Source organism: Armigeres subalbatus, chromosome 1 (genome assembly GCF_024139115.2).
Source record: "Armigeres subalbatus isolate Guangzhou_Male chromosome 1, GZ_Asu_2, whole genome shotgun sequence".
NCBI classification, from domain to species: domain Eukaryota; kingdom Metazoa; phylum Arthropoda; class Insecta; order Diptera; family Culicidae; genus Armigeres; species Armigeres subalbatus.
The window spans coordinates 306,241,377-306,263,926 of NC_085139.1; the positions used below are offsets into that span (position 1 = coordinate 306,241,377).

The 22,550-nt window shown below is 41.8% G+C and overlaps 1 protein-coding gene and 1 pseudogene across 11 annotated transcripts in view; one reads left to right on the plus strand and one right to left on the minus strand.

Moving 5' to 3' along the window:
• The window catches only part of LOC134207876 (mucin-2), a 600,615-nt gene that overhangs the window by 391,097 nt on the left and 186,968 nt on the right, over positions 1 to 22,550 (plus strand). The gene's annotated exons all lie outside the window — the stretch shown is intronic.
• On the minus strand, positions 18,649 to 19,701 carry LOC134219300 (uncharacterized; annotated as a pseudogene).

The following is a 22,550-nucleotide window of genomic DNA, read 5'->3' on the forward strand; positions in this document are numbered from 1 at the left end:
GATTAAGTCTAAACAACATGCTAGACATTAAGTATGAATAATGAAATGATAAAAACCAACTTCACATATTTGAAAATTATTTTGATTTCCCTTCTTTTATATCAGTTAAAATGATCAAAACCTTTTATGCTAAAAATAGCAATTGAAATCGAAATGTACCTAGCATATGCTTTCTACAGCATTAGCAGTGCTATAAATGGGCTGTCACATTTGACGGGCATATATCGCTGCATTGCAATAGCATTAGTGATGCTATATAAGAGTTTTTCATTACAGCATTACATTGGCATGCTATTTCGCCTTTTGCGGCATTAAATTAGCATTATATTAGCATGAAGAGCTAGTTGACTTTAAAAGCGTGCAATATAAATGAATATAATGTTGTATTAAAGCAATTTTATAATGCATATGGTTACTTGGGTAGGGCTGAGCTAAACGTTGTTGTACACACGGAGATCGCATTCATTACAACACTTGTCGGCTTGTCGGAGTCAGCATCGAGCACCACCAACGCGCGTAGTCATACAATGAGAGGTGGAGTAGCTCCGCTGTGGTGGACATGCACAACAAAACATGAGACGGTTCGTGTAAACATAAATAACTACACCACATTAAATGGCAGCGGGGTTCCCCCGCGTGGCTCCCCACTCTAAAGTACGCTTCTAACGTTTATCGTTGTTGTTAGAAGCGTTGCGTTCCACTGAAAGAGCTAATTATTAATAGGCATTTGTACCGAGCCGTGAAAACGAAAAGCGTAAGCACACCCATTCACCATTGTCGATGCTCGCTGAACCGAGTGTGAAGATTGGGTTCGGGTGATAAACGCACGGTGACGATTGAGTGACGTGTCACCCTTTCGCAAATCAAATACAGCCCTGGAAGGTTGGCCCTACTTTCGCTGCCGCCAAGGCTCTAAATCGATTGTAAATCGACACGAAAACGAAAGGAAAACGCTACTTCACCAGAGCACTAGCAAACAGCGCCAGAAAACCCAAGAGGAAAGAGGTGTATAATTACGACTAAGTGGCTAAATTGGCTAATCGCGTGGTTATGCCGGTCTGGGCGCTGTGGTGGGAAAAAACGCCAACAACAATGGCGCTCGGGGCAAAAATGCAACCCATACCGTTGTCAGGACTGTTGTTTTTTCTTGGTCTGCTGCTCCCCATTCTGTCGCTCACGGCGGGAAACAAACGGAATCGAGGAGCAAAAGGTGAGCGCTGATTTATTGCCCAAAATCGGCGAAGAACATGGACCCGGTCACGTAATCTGCAAAGGATCGTCGTCCTCGTTTTGGCGGAAAAATGACTTCATAGTGGTTGAGCCGTTCCGTGTCTCTGGGAAAAATAAACGAAATGCCTCTGCTTTATGCGATGTGAATACAAATTAGTAGAATTTTTTAAATAATTATTAAGCAGATCCTAATGGCATCATAAAATAGTTATAAAATAGAACATTAAAAATTTCATAACGCAAATAACAACCTTGAAAAGAATTGTTATCCAAATCGTGTTGATTTGTTTTGATTTAACGTGTAACCGCTTTTCAGGTCCTTCTTTCTGAGCCATCCTGCTGAGGGTGGTCGACCGCGTCTTTCGTTTCCTTTGTGCCCGCCATTATTTCTGCAAACTCGACGGGAGCTGAGCTCTGTTTTACTATTTGGACCGCCAGACGACAGTGACGGTGATCGCAGACGTGACCGGGGTTTTAATTTCAACTCGTTTCCCCAATCGCACCTCCGGCCAGCAGGCGACACCTCGTTTCTTCGGACTCGAATCAAGCACCTTTAAAGAACTTGCTCATTAATTCACTGCCGACTTCTGACACGTACACGAATCATGATAAATATCACTCAAACTGTCATTGATTTGTTCGCTGGAGTGCCGCAAGGTTCTCGGGAATTGATTCATGGTTCACTCGAGCACTAAATTCATTAACTAACTGGAAGAGAGACAGACGATAGAAGTTGTTTTTATACAAACTCATCAACATTCTGCGTTTAGTGAACGCAAGCTCTTTCCTCTAAAATCAAAACCAGAGCCCGGGAACGATTTGATGCGATTCACTCAGTTGGACCGTAAAATAACGATCCAAAAAACCAAATGATTTTATTTTATGTCAAGATGGTTTTCGCTTTTTGTTATTTCAGAGACGGGGAACGATTTACTTCCCCCACGATTTCTGAAAAAAGAAAACCGTGCGAAAGAAATGTTTTCAACATCAACACACATCAAAAGTTTATAAGTACAGATTAATCTGTCTTTAAATGATGTTGAAAAAAATATCGAAAGAGGCGATAATTCAATAATAAACTTTATCATCTTCACGACAAATAAAAACTAATTGTTTCCACATGGCTTATAAATCTTGATAAAAATTTCAAGACAACCTTCCCATCCCAGCTTCCCGGCGACGTATTTCAACGCGACATGTCGTCTGTAGACAGGAATCCTAATGCATTAACGTGTAATTCATTCTAAATAGATCGCATAAAAATTCTTCAACTGACAGGAGGCATTTCTATCTGACTGAAGAAGAGCACATAATCGTATACGTGCACGCGGTGACAACCCAAGTTGTGATTCGTCCCTTGTTCTTCGCCGAGCACTTTCGCCTTCATTTTCTCCTCACTGTCTGTATAGAAGAAGCAAACGACATTCTTTGAAGCAACTCTCACATGAGCGAGTATAAATGACGAACGGAGGCGGTGACAAACGCTGCCGGTGTTTGCACTCTACCGGTTCTATACTTGAAGCGTCTTTCGAGTGTCGCACTCGTTCGTGGAATGAGTTGCGTAGTCTTCTATAATTACCTGAGTTTGTACAATGCGCGCAGCAACCGTTGAAATCCGACATCATTGACGTGCGTGATTAATTGTCAACAGTGCGTCAGTTAGTCACACAAATATACATACTTCACGACGCAACTAATTGGGTTCATTTGCTGCGAGCGTGTAAATAACACGGTTGGGTCACCCCTCGGTTGTCAATCTCAGCATGCGGATGATTCGTTCAAGCCGCACACCGCCTACTGAGTGATGCTTTCACTGCCTCGTTGTGTTTCGACTTGATTTAAATTTATTTATAATCCTCTGCGCTCGCAACGCAGGGGCTCTATGCAACGATGTGGACAATTTTCCCGAAAAAATAAATCTGCTCGTCAAGGGCAAAAGTCGAACGCATTTCCATTTCGGAGTTCTATTTTCGGGTTAAAGCCCCTCGTTCGGGAAAATGCGAGAGCGATCCGCCGACGAGAGGAAGACTCACAAAGATAAACATTTCCCACCATATTCGAGCACTGATGTTTAATGGCGGAGTGCGGGGAACAGATATCGCCCATTTAAAATTTTATTATTTTGTAAACATGGATTTTAATGTGATTACTGCGAGTCGCGAAGAAAAATGGCTCGTTCGTCTGCGTGCCCGTGCCTATCCCGTCTTTATGGGATGCATCGGCTTCATCATCATTGAGAGGGAAACGAATTGTGTATACAAAGCGTATTTTTTATTACATTCGAAGTTATATTTAAACCATTCGTTTGTTGACTCTTGGTTGGGGAGGTGGGTAAATGTTGTGTTTCTATGAAATGAGTACACACTTTGCAGTGGAAATTTTCCCATTGTTGATTCAATAATGAAGAAAAAACGACGATAAACAACATGTCATAAAAAAGACGTGTGATAAATGGTGCGGGTAAACAAGCGGTTTGTATGATTTAGGATGGCATGAGAATTCTTCCGAGTAATTTCAACAACTCGCGTTATTTGTTCACAGCTAGATAGGAAATCGCGAGTTGTTTAGACATTTTTATTAGGAAGAAAAATTCGTGTCGCAGTTTTTTAATCCACAATCATACTATTTGTTTACAACATTATAGATCAGAGATGTGATCTTGGTAATATTATTTCTTGACAAATAAAACTTATGTGTGGAAAATTTTAACAAGACAAAAATTGTTTGTGCGAAACTTTTAAAAGTTAAGACCAAAAAATGCACATTTTTTATTTGCAATTTCTTAGTGTGTGGGTAAAAATTTGTGAAAATTTGCTTGAGACTAGCAAAGAGTGTAATGTTTACGATGACATCTGTCAAGTAGTTATCGCGATGGCAACAAATCAAGATAAGGACCGCTTCACAATCATTCTCGCCATCGTGGAAAGTTCGACTGGTTCCCAAAGATGGGTCGGAATATATTGTCGGCGTAGCAACAAATTAGAATTCAGAAGACGGGACTTCCGAACCGAACTTTCTTCCGAAGTTTTATCTGTCAAACTAATTGATACGTTGTTTAGCGCATCTTCAGGCGAATCCAACGCACTACTTCTGATGTTGGGTAAGTTGCCTGTATCTGGTGAAAAATCTAACTTCGGTATAAAAAACGTACTAAATTTGTTCCGGATAGACAATATTCGGAATGATCAAATCATTCAAAGAGACTCGGACGACCTGGCAAGCAACTCGAAGACAGCTGATCCGGAGAGCGGCTTTTAAGAACATAAACACCATAAACAAAACACCGAGATCAAAAACCGCGTCGTGAAGGTCGACAAGACTTACATCAAGACGGACACAAAGAAGTTGTCGAGGGAGAATTTTCACAACTCGCAACTTCACATCACAGTTGTCATGAGAAGGTACACTAGCCGTTCGATAACTGCAAAATGTTTACTTTTCAGTTAACGAATGCCGTTCGATAACTGCAACGCATTCTAGACGTCAAACGGTTGTCAATCGACGTCAGATGCAATAAAAGTGCATCTAAATGTGCAGCGCAATGCAGCTGTCATTAAGTTTGACATCAGTTTGAAGTTTACCGGTCAGATAACTGCAAAACTGTTGCAACTATCGAATTGCAGTTAAAAAGCATAGCAGTTAAATGACTTGCAGTTATCGAACGTCTGCTGTACCTAAATAAGAAAGTGAAGGAATTTGCCAAAAAGTTGCTCCTGTCACATCATCAACTAAAAGGTGCTTAATTTTTTTGACCAACAGAAAATGCATCTCAGTATTTCATAAAAGATAACATCTAAGGATCAATTTCTCCAGCACTGCTTACAAACATACGGACTCAATTTACTTTCTTGCATTTTTCTATCTTCACAAAAAAAAACTAAAATGCGTCCCTTTTGTCCCATAAATAAAGCAATAGAACAAGTCTCTCTCCCGAGAAAGCACTGTCTGCTGCTAGAGCAAACTGCCAACGCCAGCATCAAGGCCCTCCCACCATTCTTCCGAGGTTTGCAGTTCCCGGTAACTGCCGACGGAAACGACCGAAAATTTCCCTCTGGGAGAAAGGAACTCCATAAATCGGATGTGTCGTTTTCCTCCGCTCAATAGCGCAAAAAATGCCAACTTGGCCAAAAACAAACGTTCCTCTTTATTTTTTCCCCTCCTCTGATGAAGGACGACGACTCCGACAACCCCAAAAGTATGCTAATTCCGTCAGTTGGCAACACTGACTGTGCAGAGTCGAAATAAGTGGAAATAAATAAATGGTGGTGTGGTGGTCGTCCGTCGCCCATATTTCTGAAGTGCTTGTTCGGGACAAAGCCTGCCATGGCGAGGAAGGGCGACGGTTGGCGGTGCCACGAACAATTTTATTAATATTATTGTTATTAGCGTCTGTCGGTGGCATGTGATTTGAATTCGGTTGAGTTCACCGCCACCGTGTCCGTCCGTTTGGCCGGTTCGAAGCCTGCGATTTATAAAATAAAAGCGGAAAACACTGGGACGAGGAAGAAGCGGTAAGGGGGGACCATTTCCCTAAATGGTTGCCGCTTTTCTATCGTTTGCAAGTTTTTACGGCTTTCCGAGTTGCGAGCTGGAACCCTCTTGTGCTATGCTATCAAGGGTTCGGTTAGCTTCGTCCTCGGTACAAATTGCTTTGCATGACAAGAATCTGTTACCGAAGGTACTCAAAGGGATGGAGGGGGGGGGCGAGGCGAGCCGTTCCGTACTTGTCCGTGGGGAATCGGAGTCGGAGTCGATTTCGACTTTTTCGTCCCGTGGAACGAGGTGAGACAATAAGGTTTTATTGATTGTTTTCTGTGCTGTGCGAACCTGGTGGAAGTCCACAACCTGCTTTGCATGCGGATGATGGTCGTTTGGAATTTATGGGTTTTTGGGCGGGATGGGGGTAACTCGAAGAAACCAGCGTCGATAGTTTCATAAAAGTGGGAACGTGCTCGCAAAATATGCTGCAGGGATTTGGAATCCGTAATGAAGTTATTTTTTTCTCGGCAAGTGCACAAAAAAATACGTCCATGTGTAGGTACTTGAAACTGACTTCCAAATATTTATGTGACGATTCTATTCCGGATACATTTTGAAAAGACTTTCAATATCGTGATCGAATAAATCATGATCAAATATTAGAAGAATTACTGAATGATGAGTTCTAGAAGTATTCTAGAGGGAAAGCAATCCGAATAGTTAAGAAATACTTCTGCATAGACACAACTTTGTACATGTTGTTGTTTACTTTCAGATCGGTCTGTAGACCTCTCCTTGATCGATATGCCTGTTCTCATGTATCTTCAAGGTTGGCAGTAAACGAAAAACTGGGCTTCTGACATCACGCTTTTTATCCCAGATACGGAACCCAGTTCCTATTTCGCCTGCCTAGAAGAAGTCTATACCTTTGCATGCGTCCCCAATCTCTCTGGACATCTAAAAGTAGCTCAAAAAGTGAGGCTCCTCCAGAAACAGACCCCTTTATCCAGAATTTCCTCACAGAACGCTCCTTTAAGGTCATTATTGTGAGGACAGCATCCAGGTTCTTCAAAAAAAAAACTACGGGAGGAGGGAACCTATGAATCACTCTGTTGGTCTAGCAGACCTCCAAGATCTGAACTCGAGAATTGTTTGGAGTACCGTAGGTATTCTGGGAATGTCGATTTTTTATATACTAATGTAATGATGTCCCGTAGGGTTTCTACAACTAACAAACAAGCTCTGGAAACTAAGAATCGCTCTGTTGGTCTTGTAGACCTCCAAGATCTGAACTCAAGAATATTTTGGAGCACCGTTGATGTTCTGGTAACACTGCGATTTGATAAAAATATGTCTCAATGTGGGGCCCTCCTTAGCCGTGCGGTAAAACACGCAGCTAGAAAGCAAGACCATGCTGAGGTTGGCTGGGTTCGATTCCCGGTGCCGGTCTAGGCAATTTTTGGATTGGGCATAAAAGTATCATCGTGTTAGCTTCATGATATACGAATTCAAAAATAGTAACTTGTCTTAGAAACCTCACAGTTAATAACTGTGGAAGTGCTTGATGAACACTAAGCTGCGAGGCGGTTCTGTCCCGGTGTGGGGATGTAAAGCCAATAAGAAGAAGATTTCTCAAGCATTGCCAACTTCAAATTAGGGTTGAGGCTCCGTAAAACGCTTTGTTGTTTATGTAGATTATCCTAATGTCCTATCCGGCCAAATGTCCTATCCGGCCTAATGTCCTATCCGGCCTAATGTCCTATCCGGCCTAATGTCCTATCCGGCCTAATGTCCTATCCGGCCTAATGTCCTATCCGGCCTAATGTCCTATCCTACATAATGTCCTATCCGGCCCAATGTCCTATCCGACTAATGCCTTTTCCGCCCTAATGTCATATCCGGCCTAATGTCCTATCCGGCCAAATGTCCTCTCCAGCCAAATGTCATATCCGGCCAAATGTCCTATCTGAACTAATGTCCTATCCGGCCAGATGTCCTCTCCGGCCAAATGTCCTATTCGGCCAAATGTCCTTTCCGGCCTAATGTCCTATCCGGCCTAATGTCCTATTCGGCCTAATGTCCTATCCTACCTCATGTCCTATCCGGCCTAATGTCCTATCCGACTAATGTCTTTTCCGCCCTAATGTCCTATCCGGTCTAATGTTCTATCCGGCCAAATGTCCTCTCCAGCCAAATGTCCTATCCGGCCTCATGTCCTATCCTACCTCATGTCCTATCCGGCCTCATGTCCTATCCGGCCAAACGTCCCATTCAGTCATATGACCTAATGCAGTTCGGTTCGGCCAAATGACTTTCAGTCAGATGGGTTTCGGGTTTGGGTTTGGGTTTCGTAATGCAAACAAGGTGGACACAGCGAATCGAAATATATTCACAAAGCCAAATGTCCTTTCCGGCCTAATGTCCTATCCGGCCAAATGTCCTATCCGGCCAAATGTCCTATCCGGCCTAATGTCCTATCCGGCCTAATGTCCTATCCGGCCAAATGTCCTATCCGGCCTAATGTCCTATCCGGCCTAATGTCCTATCCGGCCAAATGTTCTATCCGGCCTAATGTCCTATCCGGCCAAATGTCCCATTCAGTCATATGACCCGTTCGGCCAAATGACTTTCAGTCAGATGGGTTTCGGGTTTGGGTTTGGGTTTCGTAATGCAAACAAGGTGGACACAGCGAATCGAAATATATTCACAAAGCCAATAGCAGACTCTGTTGATTTTAAAACCTCTTTATCAATTGAACTATTGAATATTCAGATTCAACTTTTTAATTTTAGATACAATTTTAGAAACCATTAGTGAGCAAGGACTTGCTCTAATGCTCATTAGATTATTTATTTTCGAATCAAAATGGTGAAATTCGCAACTCTGCTTGATACTGCAGTGAAATTATGGGATGGAACGTTTCTACGTACACACTTAGTTTTTTTTACCAGGATCTCTGCCATTTGTTGAACTTTTATCGAGATTCGCACAGCCGAGCCCCAGCAAACAGTTTTTTTTGTTGAGATATTTATCTGTCAAAGCTGCTGAAAACCAACAAATAATTTGCTAAGCTTACAGAAATAATTTTTGCTTGGATGCCAGTATTTTTTTTTTTTTTTGCTGGGCACACGGCTCCGCGGATTTTTGCCGAGCTGCAGAAATAAAAACTAAGTGTGTAAGGGATCCCCCATAGAAAGATTATTTTCCATAATGTTTTCGTAAGGGTAGCCTCACACCATGTATTTTTGCATATGCGATGTTTTCGGGATTTGGACACGGAAAATCGAAATCCTGGCCCCATTTTAAATACATGGGGCCTAAAATCCTGCGGAAAATTTTTCCGAGGTGTGCTGAGTTATTGAAATTTTTAAATTTTTAGGGTAATTTTTTTTTATTTTTCGTGCAACCATTTGGGTAAATATTTTTGAGTGTAACATTTACCACTATTACCTTCCAGGAGTAGAAAAGTATCAAACTACAAATATTTTACTCACTATTTTACGAAAATTAATCAATTTTCAAATTTTTTTTAAAAATGTGTAGAAAATTGAAAACTGATTTGTAGTGATATGTACAAGTTGATATTCAAATATTCAATGCAAATAAATAATATTATATATTTATAGTGCATTATTTTCGCAATTGTGTTTTAAAAAAATCGAACCTTTATCGAAGAACGCCTATTGCTATTTTGCTTTAACAGAGTCGTTTGACGAATCATCAGAGAAACGAAAGCGAATTCGCGAAGTCGAAGCAAAATTCTTCACACAAACAATGACAGTTCTTTATGGGTTTTTACAGTAGAGCAACAGAGAGGAGGAGATGGCGGCCATGTTTCACTCAAACTCTGACAGATAGCAATACGATTTCCCATAGGAGGGAAGAGCAGAATTTGCTTCGACTTCGCGAATGATTCAAAACCGAACGATTTATACGTTGTCCATTCATCACTAATGTGACATGTTGTACACGTATGTATATTCGGGTACACACCGTTTGATTTCGATTTTTCGGCGGATGCGAACAGACTCGCGTCGGAGCGGCTGGAGCACTGAACACCGAGTTGGAGGTGGAACATCGGCTGTCGCTGGAACAGCCCTGGACCCTGGGCTGGAGGCGACACATCGGCAGCAGCTGGAGAAGCCCTGGACCGTGGGCTGGAGGCAACACATCGGCAGCAGCTGGAGCTCTGCCATGTGGAGTGGAATAGCAGGCGGCTTGGCCTTGCGGTTGGCTTTGCAGCGAGGTTTGTGAGGATCTCCTCACTGCAACCAACAGGTTAATGCCTCTGCTGAGCGATTCCAAGCAACTGCATCAAAATTTAACAAAATTTTTAATTCATGATTTTCTATTGACTTGAAACTTTGCACAGTTTTTCAATTTCATCTAAATCGTCATTTTTCGATATCAAATCCTTTTATTGAGTCACGACTAACTCCGCGGAATTTCGTTTCGAACCACCTGAAACGAAATTTTGTATGGGTGTATGTGAAAATGGTTAAAAAATATTCAAAGAGCTGCACAGCAAAAACGGAATGTTCGATTGTTATGATTTTTTCAGCAAAGTTAGACAACTAAATGGTGATTCTTAAAAAAATGTACACCGTAAAAAAAAATTTTTTTTGCTTTAAAAAATATCATTTTTGTCACAAAAACTCAAATATCTCAAAACCCTATCCTTTTACCAACAATATATCTATCTAAATTCAATAAATAAATTTATAAATTTTCCATCATAAAGCCATTTTTACAAACAAGCGAAAATTTTCCGAATAAGTTCGAATGCATGTTAAACATTATTGCACATTATGTATGTGGTGGTGAAGAAGCGGAATATTTAAAAAAATATCGAAAAGAATCATATACCTAAAACAAACTCATCAGATCTCACTTGTCATAAGACGAACTATTCCATTTATTTCCATCACTTTACAAACTTTGATCAGTGTCTCATACTTGAATCGACTTAATAGACTAAAGACGTATTTACTGTTGAGGTCAAAATACGGTCAAATACTTGTAAAGATTTCAAAGTAATGGAATTAAATTGTTCATGAAAAGTGAAGACATTCCACTAAATAAGCACACAATTTCTTTTTCATTGGATTTGTTTAATAATGTTTTGGAAATTCAATTTGAATTTATTGCTTCTTTAAATTGGAATTTCGGATATTAGGGGGAGATTTTTGTCAATTTTTGTCACTACCAATTAAATTAAAAGTCACTATTTGGTCCCTTTTTTCGTCAGTGTTGCTGACTAAAGTCACTGTTTTGAGCGGCATTGATCGCTACCAGCCCTGGTTTCCACGCTGATATTCTTCCCTTCCACCGCTCTCCATTATGAAAGCAATCTTGAAATATTTTTTTCTGGTTTGATCATTCGCCGAGATTAACACTGCCTAAAGTCCAGTAAAAAATCACATTGTAAATATGTCTTGTGTAAGATACATGAAGCTGGTTGCAAATAAATTGAAATCGGTCCTTCTAACGGCATAGTATCCCAATAATCCGGCTCGAAGGCCCATTATGTTGAGTCACCGGACTCTCTTCAACATAGAGAGAGATAATTAGAGGGCGCTGTCATGCACGTGACTGATTTCAAAAGCTCAAGCAAACCAAGTCGTCAGGATTCTTGTCTGCATAATTCATAACACAACTCACACATTTAACAAACACGTTATCACATATTCCATTCAAAGCTAAGGTATTTATACTGACGTAGTTCAACTGGGGCACGCGACCCACCAAATTGAATTTTCTCCCTCCAATTCGTTTATTTACTCCAAAATTGTTCTTAAAAATTATTTTTAGCCAATTTTTAAAAATCCCGGGGCAACTTCCGAAAGAATTCTTGGTGGAATTTTTGAAGGAATTTCTGGAGAAAATCACGACGTAATTCCCGAAGAAATTTTTGGAGAAATGTAGGCTTTTTATTAGGGAATTCCATAAGACATTGCATCGTAAATTTCTTCCAAAATCCCTTCAGGGATTCATCCGGAAGTTCCTTAAGGAATTCTTTTAGGAACTCTTTTGGAAATTTCTTCGGCAATTCTCTCTGAAATTCTTTTAGGCACACTTCTAGAATATCTGCTCGGGTTTTCCTTCGGAAAATCCTTTAAAAAATCTTTTGTAAATTCCTCCAGAAATACTTTCGGAAACTCCTTCAAAAGTTCTAAATAATTAAAAAAAATCCATTGGACATTCTTCCACATATGCCTTCAAAAAAGCCTTTGTAAATTTAGTACTCCACTTGGAACAACACTCCCGGGGGGATTTTCCCCTGCTCCAATAAAAAAAAATGAATTGGAATTAATTTGAAATTAAACTGGAAATTGTTTTTCACAAAATCCTTCAGAAATTCCTTGTAATTCGTTCGGATGTTGGAATGGAAATAATGAAATTATTTCTGAATGAATTTCTGTAGGAATTTCTGAAAATATTACTATGGGATTTTTGGAGGAATTCTCTTAAGAATCCTTAAAATAATTTCTGAAGGAATTTCCAAAAGAATTCCTTACAGAACTAACTAATGTCGTCCTATTTCCGAAGGAATTTGTTGGAAGTTTGTGAAAATCCAAAGATACTTCTTTTATGGCGGTAAGCACCAACGAAGATAATACTCGATTTAATACGGATTTTTGAAAATCCGGTATTAAAGTTAGTACCTCGAACGGTTAGCTTCAAACTGGTATTAAGTACGCATCCATTTTTCCCGTTGCAGAGTAGTGAGAATGTGTGTGTATGAGAATGATGGAATCATAAATAATGAACGATGACTCTTGCTGTTTGTTTTGTTTTCTACTTCGTGAGAAATTCGCGTTGAGTTTGTTTACACAGAAAAGGAAATCAACTTCTTCAGGCGTAAAATCAACTAGTTTAGCCTGAAAATGATATTACTATTTGAAGAAATAAGTTTTCCAGTACAATACCTCAAAGGTGATGGAAATGCGTCTTTTGGAGAGATTCGCGGCAACGGCAAGGACTTGAGCAACATGGGCTTTCGCTTCGAGAAAAACGGATTATAAAATCACAAAAATCAGAGTGCTTGGTGAAATGAAAAGTTTTACGGCTGGTCGTCTTGCTGACGGTTGATTCCAGCGACCGTTGGGTGATTGTCTGAAATTTCCTATTTGTCCTGTTGGAGCTACTCCGGAGACTCCGGACGAGTCTGTCAGCATATGACCGTTGGTTCTCGAAGAAGTGAACGATTTGTCCGATGTGGGTTTTGAGTTTGGAGGTGTTCTGTTTATGTAGTTTTATTTTATGGAATGTGTGTTTGATTTCCACATTCAAAATAGCCTTTTTGAAAAGTTTAATTTAGGCAGAAAAAAAGAATTCTGAGGAAATGGAGTTATCTGCAAAAACAGTCAAGTTTATTGGCAGAATCATCTTGGAGGAAAAGGGAATTCCTTCGAAAATTCTTTCCAAAACCTGAATAAGGGCTCAAATGATTCCGAGAGATGGTTCCTCTGAACTCTTGAAGGTTTTTTTTTCGGAATTCATAGAATATTTCATTCCTAGAGGATTTATATTGGAATATTTGTTAAAATTCTTTCAGATCCAGATGCAATTCTTCCAGAACTATGTATTGGACAAACAGCCTTGGGATTTCTAAGCAATTTTCTCACAATCTATCGGATTTCATTGCAAAAAATATCTCTGATTTTTTTGAAGGAAATATCTTAAAATTCCTAGAGTAATTTTCTATGACTTCATGGATGAAAATTTTGAAAAAAATCTCAGAATTCAAAGAAATATTTTTTCATAACATTAAGAGGAATCTCGGGAAGAATTTCATCGGATTTCCAAATATAATTCTGTCTCAATCTCAGCAAGTTTCATCCCAGAATTGTACGACGAATTCTCTCAAAATTCTAAGATGGATTCTTTTAGAATTCCAGGAAAATTTTTTCTAAGTTACACGAAGAATAGATTTTTTCAGAGGAGGAATTCTAGCAGTTTTTTTTTTTCGAAATTCCAGGATAATTTTTTAAGGATTTTCAGGAGGAATTCTTTCGGAATCCCATGAGAAATTAATCTGGAAGTTACAGGAAGGATTCTTCCAGAATTCAAAAAAAAAAATCTTGGAATTCCACGAGGAATCATCTTGAAATTTCCGGAGGAATAATTTCAGAATCTAAGAAGGAATTCACTTATAATTACAGGTGGTATTCTTTATGAATTGCAGAACGAAATTTCACCAATTTTTAGGAAGAATTCTCTCAGAGCCACAGAAAGAATTATCTTAAGATCCCAGGTAAAATTCTTTCAAAATTCCAGGAGAAATTTTCATGAAATTCTACTAGGAATAAGCTCAAAGGAGGAATTTAATGTGGAATTCTTTAGGAATGTCAGGAGGTATTCTCTCTTAATTCCAGGAAGAATTTTCTTGGATTAAATCTTTCGAATGTTCAAGATCTTCCTCCAAAACATCTATCGCAATGAATTTTTTTTCTGGAATCCCTTCGGGAATTCCCCTAAATTTTCTCCTGGAGTTCGTGTTTGAGTTTCTCCTGAAATGTACCCTAAAGTTCTTGCAGGAATTCCTAGAAGGTCTAGGATTCTAAAAAAAATCCTCATGGGAATTCGTTCTAAAGTACCTTCAGGAATTCATATAACTACAAGAACAATTCTTTGAGGAAGATCTAGGAGAAATTCCTAGGAATTCCTGGAGGAGTCCCACTGAAAATATATTCCAGGAACCCCCCGAAACTCCTCCAGTAGTTCACATGGATTTCAAGTAGAAATACCTCTGAAAATCCTCCGAAATTGATTCCCCTAGAAAATAAAAAAAAAAACCATCAGCAATTTCTTGTGGAGTACCTAAACTCCCCAGGAACTACTGCTGAAGAACTCCTCTAGCAGATACTACATATGGAATTCCTGAATGAGCTCCAAAAGGATCTGCAGAAAAAATTCCTAGAGGAACTCGAAGAGGAATTTCTGAAGAAACTCCTGGAGGAACTACAGAAGGAATTCCTAGAGCAACTCCAGGAGGAATTTCTGAAGGAACTTCAGGATAAAGCCCTGGAGGAATTCTTGTAGGAATTCCTGGAGGAAGAAATCCTGAAGGAATTCCTGGAGGAAGAAATCCAGGAGGAATTCCTGAAAAACGAATTTTCTGGAGGAACTTCCAAAAGAATTCCAGGAGTAACATACGGAGGAATTCCCGGAGGAATTCCTGGAGAAACTTCTGGATGAATTGATGGAGGAACTCCAGCAGGAATTCCTGAAGGAATTCTTGGAGGAACTCAAGTAGGAATTTCTGGAGAAACTCGAGGAACTCCAGAAAGAATTCTTCGAGTAACTTTCGGAGGAATTCTTGAAGGAACTCCAGGAGGAATTCCTGAAGGAACTCCAGGAGGAATTCCTGGAGGAACTCCAGAAAGAATTCCTGGAGGAACTCCAGCAAAGAATTCCTGGAGGAATTCTTCTGGAGGAATTCCTGAAGGAACTCCAAGAGAAATTCCTGAAGGAACTTCTGGAGGAGTTCCTGAAGGAACTCCAAGAGAAATTCCTGAAGGAACTCCAAGAGGAATTCCTGAAGGAACTCCAGGAGGAATTCCTGGAGGAATTCCTGGAGGAACTCCTGGAGGAATTCCTGGAGGAACTCCAGGAGGAATTCCTGGAGGAACTCCAGGAGGAATTCCTGGAGGAACTCCAGGAGGAATTCCTGGAGGAACTCCAGGAGGAATTCCTGGAGGAACTCCAGGAGGAATTCCTGGAGGAACTCCAGGAGGAATTCCTGGAGGAACTCCAGGAGGAATTCCTGGAGGAACTCCAGGAGGAATTCCTGGAGGAATTCCAGGAGGAATTCCTGGAGGAACTCCAGGAGGAATTCCTGGAGGAACTCCAGGAGGAATTCCTGGAGGAACTCCAGGAGGAATTCCTGGAGGAACTCCAGGAGGAATTCCTGGAGGAACTCCAGGAGGAATTCCTGGAGGAACTCCAGGAGGAATTCCTGGAGGAACTCCAGGAGGAATTCCTGGAGGAACTCCAGGAGGAATTCCTGGAGGAACTCCAGGAGGAATTCCTGGAGGAACTCCAGGAGGAATTCCTGGAGGAACTCCAGGAGGAATTCCTGGAGGAACTCCAGGAGGAATTCCTGGAGGAATTCCTGGAGGAATTCCTGGAGGAATTCCTGGAGGAATTCCTGGAGGAACTCCAGGAGGAATTCCTGGAGGAACTCCAGGAGGAATTCCTGGAGGAACTCCAGGAGGAATTCCAGAAGGAATTCCTGGAGGAATTCCAGGAGGAATTCCAGGAGGAATTCCTGGAGGAACTCCAGGAGGAACTCCAGGAGGAATTCCTGGAGGAACTCCAGGAGGAATTCCTGGAGGAACTCCAGGAGGAATTCCTGGAGGAACTCCAGGAGGAATTCCTGGAGGAACTCCAGGAGGAATTCCTGGAGGAACTCCAGGAGGAATTCCTGGAGGAACTCCAGGAGGAATTCCTGGAGGAACTCCAGGAGGAATTCCTGGAGGAACTCCAGGAGGAATTCCTGGAGGAACTCCAGGAGGAATTCCTGGAGGAACTCCAGGAGGAATTCCTGGAGGAACTCCAGGAGGAATTCCTGGAGGAACTCCAGGAGGAATTCCTGGAGGAACTCCAGGAGGAATTCCTGGAGGAACTCCAGGAGGAATTCCTGGAGGAACTCCAGGAGGAACTCCAGGAGGAATTCCTGGAGGAACTCCAGGAGGAATTCCTGGAGGAACTCCAGGAGGAATTCCTGGAGGAACTCCAGAAGGAATTCCTGGAGGAACTCCAGGAGGAATTCCTGGAGGAACTCCAGGAGGAATTCCTGGAGGAACTCCAGGAGGAATTCCTGGAGGAACTCCAGGAGGAATTCCTGGAGGAACTCCAGGAGGAATTCCTGGAGGAACTCCAGGAGGAATTCCTGGAGGAACTCCAGGAGGAATTCCTGGAGGAACTCCAGGAGGAATTCCTGGAGGAACTCCAGGAGGAATTCCTGGAGGAACTCCAGGAGGAATTCCTGGAGGAACTCCAGGAGGAATTCCTGGAGGAACTCCAGGAGGAATTCCTGGAGGAACTCCAGGAGGAATTCCTGGAGGAACTCCAGGAGGAATTCCTGGAGGAACTCCAGGAGGAATTCCTGGAGGAACTCCAGGAGGAATTCCTGGAGGAACTCCAGGAGGAATTCCTGGAGGAACTCCAGGAGGAATTCCTGGAGGAACTCCAGGAGGAATTCCTGGAGGAACTCCAGGAGGAATTCCTGGAGGAACTCCAGGAGGAATTCCTGGAGGAACTCCAGGAGGAATTCCTGGAGGAACTCCAGGAGGAATTCCTGGAGGAACTCCAGGAGGAACTCCAGGAGGAATTCCTGGAGGAACTCCAGGAGGAATTCCTGGAGGAACTTCCGGAGGAATTCCTGGAGGAACTTCCGGAGGAATTCCAGGAGGAATTCCTGGAGGAACTTCCGGAGGAATTCCTGGAGGAACTTCCGGAGGAATTCCTGGAGGAACTTCCGGAGGAATTCCTGGAGGAACTTCCGGAGGAATTCCTGGAGGAACTTCCGGAGGAATTCCTGGAGGAACTTCCGGAGGAATTCCTGGAGGAATTCTGGAGGAATTCCTGGAGGAACTTCAGGAGGAATTCCTGGAGAACTTCCTGGATGAACTTCCGGAGGAATTCCTGGATGAACTTCCGGAGGAATTCCTGGATGAACTTCCGGAGGAATTCCTGGATGAACTTCCGGAGGAATTCCTGGAGGAATTCCAGGAGGAACTCCCGGAGGAATTCCTGGAGGAACTTCTGGAGAAAATCCTGGAGGCAATTAACTTTTATTGAACTCTTGAGAAGTTCCTGGAGGAATTTCTGAGAAAATCCTGATAAAATTCCTGGGGAAATCTTGAAGTAATTCCTCCATGATATCCCAAGCAATTCACCCAGGAATTCCCCAGTACATAATTATCCAGTTCTCTGGAGTTCCTCAAAACCAGGAAGTTCTCAGGAGTTCCTCCAGGAATTCCGCCAGAAATTCCTCCAGAAAAATCCACCAGGAATTCCCCAGGAATTTATTCAGAAATTCTTTAGAAATTTCTCCAGGACTACTCCAAGAATCACCCAGGAATTCCTCCATAAATTCCTGAGGGAATAACTGGGGTATTCCTAGAAGAATTCTTGGGGAGTTCCTGGGGTAATATTGGAATATTTTCCAAAGAATTCCTTCAGGATTTTCTCATGGACTACTGTTGGAATTCTCCAGTAATTATCCAGGAATTCTGTCAGGAGTTTCCCTGGAACTCTTGAGGAATTTCTCCAGGAAATTCACCAGGAATTCCATCAGGAATTTCTAAAAAAAATCCACCAGGATTTTCTCCAACAATTCCACCAGGAACGCCTTCAGAAACTCCACTAGAAATTCTTCCAGGAGTTCCACCAGGAATTTCACCAGGAGTTCCTCCAAGAATTTCACCAGGAATTCCTCCAAGAATTCGCCAGGTTTTCTTTCAGAATTTCCTTAGAGTTTCCTTAAGGAACTTCCCAGACATTTTCAAGGTATTTATCCTGGAATTCATTAAGGAATTTTCCAGAAATGTCTTCAGGTCTTCTCCAGGCTTGCCAATTTTGCATTACGTTATTTGTTAACAGTCCCTGAGCAGATTTTTGGTGGTACATAGATCGGAAGAATCCTGGTGTAGTTCATGGAGAAATTTCTAATAAAATTCTCAATGGAATTTCCTTTGGAATTCCCCAGCATTTCCATAAAAAGAACTCCCTAAAGGATTTCCTACAACTAGCAAAGGATTTCGTCAGAATTCCTCATACAACAGGTTTCCCAAAACTCACGGTTCGCCGGATTTCGTGCTAGAGAAATTCTTCCAATGGGTTTCGTTGATTTTTATCAACAACTCCCTGTAAAAGTTTAGTTTGGACGTGTGACTAAACTGTGTGCATAGTTGGGCCAGAAATGTCGCTATATTATTACATTTATACTTCAGGATTTTCGTTTTATTATATAAATTATGGATTTAAAAGATGATTATTACATATGTTTATTACATTTGTAATTACCGCTATTTGTTGTACAACTATGTTGGTTTCCGACAAAAAGATTATTAGGATTCAACTTTTTCTTCGGGAATCGCAGTGGGATTCGCAACCGAGCATGTTCCAACGGTAGTCGTTGACAAACTCTGCACCGACCTCGATCGCGAGGATACTTTCGACTCGACATTTTCGTAGACCGATCCGACACGTTCTTTGAACGATCGGGACGAAATGGATTGTTTCATCTCGCATATCCTTTGGGTCATCTTGCAAGTGGTTCCACCGAGGACGGATGTGGTCTTGCCAGCCGGTGTATTGATGGTTCTGTGTTCTGACCTTTTGATATCATTGAGGCACTGGTGACAGCCGTCGTGATTTCCCCAATAATGGTGTCGACCTGGGATGTCGACACATTTCCTTCCACACGCTGAATTTTGGACTGCAACACAGTCCGGAGGGTGGTGATATCCTTTTCCACCCGAGCAAGTTCCATGTCCCATTCGGCACGCTGTGCCTCCTGTTCTTCGAGGGTGAGTTCCGAAAAGTCAACAATTTTACCCGAGCCGACCGATCCGCCCGGAGATGTATTCCTCCATGGTATCGCGTTCACACTATAATTGAACCGCACCGGTAAGAAAAGATCACAATTACGGCGATGAACATATATATTAATTAATTGACTTACATAGATTTAACACCAGAGGATTTTTCACTATACTGAAAGCCTTGAAAGCGACAAATCGACGTCGCTCGGAACGATGACGAATTTTTGTTTTGACATTTGCTCTATACATGTGTTTGTGAGAGCAATTTATGATTTGGCTGCGTACCTACAGAAAATCTCGTATTATCTTAATACTCCAAAATCGGCGTATTAAGATAAAATCCGAGATTAAATTTGAGTATAATACGGCTTGAAGCTTACCGAAATCGAGGATAATGCGAGATTTGCGTATTATCCTCGTTGGAGCTTACCGCCATTAGAGTTTCCGAGGAAAATTTCTGAATTCATTTCCGAAAGATTTCCAAACAAAGTCCGGTTTGATTTTTAAAATTAATTCTTGGAATCCTAGAGAATTTCCGAAGAAATTCCTTAAACAAAATGAAAGTATGCCTTAAGAAATTTTTGAATGACTCACCGAAATAATTCCTGGAGATATTTCCCTTAGAATTATTTTAGGTGTTTACGAAAAAAATGCATTCCAAAGAAATTCAAGATAAATTTATGAAATAACACCAGGATGATTATTCCAAGATTCTTTTAGAGGAATTTCTGGAAAAACTCCTGAACCAAATAAAAATGTGACAGACAGGCTTGGTAAGAAAAGTCACCATGCTACTATCCGAGCCGTTCCTGAGTGGACATTAGGCAGAATAACAGCTAATCGATAGCGTCCGTATGTACTTCCGCAATCAGTTGAGTAGATGGCAGTATTGAGTCAACGTATGTCACCAAATTTTAAACTTAAAATAAATAAATAAATACCTAACATTGCATATTTTGCTAATGTTGTATTTGAGACATTCAGTTGCTATAGCCCAAGGATTTCTAGCAAAAAGAAACAACCTTGAAGAAATACAATCAATATTCGATCAATTTTAAGTGTTGATTTGCGCTGGCCACGTCCCTACGGTTATTACTCCGACCCTCACCGTCAAATTCCACTCCAACTCAGCTCATCTACCTATCACCTCCTCGAAGCTTGTTCGCTTTTCCGTCGCCCATCCTCTGCTGCTGTGTGTGACTCACTCAACCGTGACAAAGTGGATCAATTTCAATGGCCTGAAGCGAGAATAACCGGCCAACCGAACTAAGCAGCAGCAAAAAAAATGCGCGACATTTTGGCACTCTGTCAACCGCAGTCACCGTAACCGAGTGCTCTGAGAAGAAGACGATATGCGGTTGACCATCAACCGGGGCTGCTCTGCTGCTAAATTAGATCGGTAACGAAAGATTTCAAATATGTTGACATCTAGCCAGAAAATAATTTACCAACATCGTGCGCGAAATGCTTGTCATTCCGGTGGTTTCTTCTGCTTTTTGCTCTCGTGTGGTTTGGTGTTTTCCCTTAGCTCTGGCATCCATTTCACTCGTCGTCGTTTGTCAGCTCCGTCAGGACAGCAGTAGCACCAAATGTTTGCTTTTGTGTGTCTTTCGGGTGAGTGATTGAGGGATGCGAACTGTTGCAATTTGTACGATTTGGGTCCTTAATTTCGACAGTTTTGATCGTTAGGAAGCCCAAGGATGACTTGTGATTTGTCTAACGATTTTATGAACATTCCGTGCATGCGAATGTGCACACAAAATTAAAATACATATTAGAAACGTCGGACTTACCGAGTGGCACTGTAACGGCAAAACAAACGAGCAACGAGTGAAACTATTTTGCGATCTAAATTAACGCGATAATATCGTAATTTCACTTCACGCTCTCTTGCGGTCTTCAAGCTCGCAAACCCATCACCCATCCTAGAGTGCCATGACATGATGGTCTGCCTGTTTGACGACGACGACGGACGGTAGTTAGGCCGGCTGCCAAGTGCTGCTACTGAACTGTCTCTGTGGTCCTGGCCTACTATGGCTCTGCACTGCACTGGTTTGGCATTGCACCCCATCACCATCCGGTCCGGGCAGTCGGTGGCGAACAGCGGAGAGAGCGTCAGCAAACCATGCCAACAAAACCCGAAACACTGGTAGGCGAGAAGTTGAAAACAAGTTCTGAAAATAAATCTGACATGCGATGAATGTTGAACACAAATTCCTTCCGCCTGTAACGACCCCGTCCGCCTGTCGGAGTAGTCGTGAAAGTGATTCCGTGTGCCATTTGTCGTTGCCGCAAACGAGTCACACACCGAGCCAGAGTGCCACTGGCATCGTTGAGATGACGACGACGATGATGAAGCTGATTTGATTTGATTACTGCTAATGAAATTAAAAGTTTATGTGCTCCCCGACAGCTTCTGTGTTAGTTGGCGCGTCACTTTAGAAGAACCGACCCGACCGACCGTCATTCGCAAATATTTATAGGTTCAAATCTCCCAGCGGGCGACAATTTATGTCCCGCGGGAAGATTAGCCAAAAGCACGCAACTTAATCTGCTATGGAATAGCCGGTGTCGTCGTCCGTGACAACCGTAAGATGAGGTTCGAAAACGTTAGAGCATGTGACTTAATTAGCGCTATAAAATATTTATTTTATAAAGCACTGCATGTTTGCCCCTTGCGATCGACGGTTGTACCTTTCTTAAGTTGGGCGCCATATTGTGACCGTTGTCGTTGGTTGGAGTGTATATACATCAAAGGCGGCGGCTGCTTTGACGCGCTGCGATACGATGGAAATGACGTTTTAATGTTTCGAATATTTCTGAACGGCGATCACCGATGCCGGCCGGTCGTCCGTTCCGCGAAATAATGTGAGGTTGAGCGTGGAATTGGTGTGCGATTATGGTCGTATCCGGAGCGGTGTAGCAGGTCCGCGGCCACCCAGCAACCGGGAAAAATTGCTCGGTCGGGTGGTCGATCCGTGTTGGACAGGGCGAACATTAAAAAAAATATGGTCGCCACATTTGAAATGGTCAATACTTCAAAGGAAAAGTTCTATTTTATGGTTGCTGAAGTGAACATGGCATGTTAATAAACAGTGCAAGTCGAAATCAGAAACGATAATGTTATTTCTGCAGTATTTTATGTACGGTTGATGGAAATTTCGTGTGATTATTTATGTAACTTTCAGTTGATATTCACTGAGGGTAGAAGTGTTCTCTTAGCTTCGTAAAGTTCAAAAAGATTATTGAGCCTTTGCTCATACACTAATTCTTATATACGTACTT